Source organism: Nymphalis io, chromosome 12 (assembly GCF_905147045.1).
Source record: "Nymphalis io chromosome 12, ilAglIoxx1.1, whole genome shotgun sequence".
NCBI lineage: Eukaryota > Metazoa > Arthropoda > Insecta > Lepidoptera > Nymphalidae > Nymphalis > Nymphalis io.
Genome location: NC_065899.1, coordinates 5,974,073 through 5,975,909, shown reverse-complemented (window position 1 = coordinate 5,975,909; position 1,837 = coordinate 5,974,073).

Below are 1,837 nucleotides of genomic sequence, written 5' to 3'. Positions count from 1 at the left end.
AAAAGCGGAACAGAGCTTCACGTCCGTTCGTCACGACGGCTGAAGGAGGACTGAGGTATACAGTAATATGCTATCAAGCCATAGATTATAGTGACATTAGTCATTACAGAGTGGCAGGTTAACGACATGTTGTGTTACTCGTTGTAATGCAATTATCTATGGATGCTGGTTTCGACTATTCATTGACTTAATATATTTGTTTGCCGATTGAGTTCTTATCAACTCTGAGTGAAACATATCGCATGTTTATATAAACGTTTAAATTTTTTAGCTAGAATATTTTATTATTGTTCTATAATTATTACACGTTAAAATACTAATATGATTTCAAAACAACTTTCCAGGGAGAAATTAAAATATTATAATAAGTTTATTTTATAAATTTAACTAATTGTTATTTTTCGAGTTTAATGAAGAAATAGAAAACAAATTTTTTTAGCTATACTGAAATTTGTATTTTTGTTTCGTAAATGATTAATTCTCAACATGAATCATACAATATTTTACATAGCATATTTTCACTGGTAATAAAACGGTCATCTATTCGTCATTAATATTCATATGAATTAACACATATTGCATATGCAAGTATGTTCAAGATATATGCTTACATTTTTATTTTGCCTCGGATATATTGTATATATGCATTATATATGCAAATGCAAAACGAGCACCTGGTTTAGATTATCAACATCGGGATTTGCATCTCAAACGTACTGTTCAACTACCTCGACTTGAACACAAGTCGCCTTTTGTTTGAATTATTTATATTTACAAATACTTTTATTTTGTATATTTATATATATTTTTAACAGTAATGTAAATTTTTGTCTAACTTGTTGTACTGTGTTTAAAAACATAAGTTTGCTATTCAGTTGTTACGAGTACAAAAACTACAATAAATGATATGTTTTGAGCTGTGAATACTTCTATTAAAACAATTCAAAGAATAATTTATAAAAATAAGTTTTAATTTGTACTTATAGAGTATTTATCGCTACTAGGTTCTAACTTTTGTGATTAATATTTTCAGGAATAAAAAACTAGACACATAGATATGTTATTTTTATGACGTCTATAAAAGGCATCTATTGTCCTAGAATGTGTTAAGAGGAAAGTGCAAAATAAAAAAAAAACATGTATAATATTGAAGAGGATCAATTACTTAAAAAATTGTAGTTTATGTTTCTCACTTGAATGCAAACTAGTAATTATTTAAAAAAAAAAACGTTTGAATTCTCAATTATTATTTCAATTTCACTTATTATTTTGTAAAAATTAATTAAAATTTAGATTCGAAAATAAGAATAAATTTAAACAAAATACCAAATTCTTAATTGTATATTTTGAAAATCGTTTTATTTATTTAAAAAACTATGAATATATTAAAAATATATTACCATGAACTACACAAAGAGGTTACAACATTTTATTATGTTAATATTAAGTATAACTTATTACTATTACTAACTTAATTTAAAATAGCTTACGGTATAATACGAGTTGCATTAAGTAGATGCTATTTTAATTGGAGCATCTTAATTGAGGTCATTTGGCAACGATCTTGGAACTCTTGTTAATCTAGCAATCTTTTCGTCTACGAGTTTTACTTTTATATTAAGAATAGAAGAAAAGCTTTAGTTATTATTTGTTACCTTTTTCGAGATTAGTTTTATTAATTTCTTTAAAATACGACAATTTATTTTTAGTTTTATTTATACATACACTCTAAAACCAGTTTTGACTGACCTCGAAATAATAGACAGTACTGACCATAAAATATATTCTAACTCGGATAGTATCAAGAACAGACGACGAACTTTTATAATAGGATACG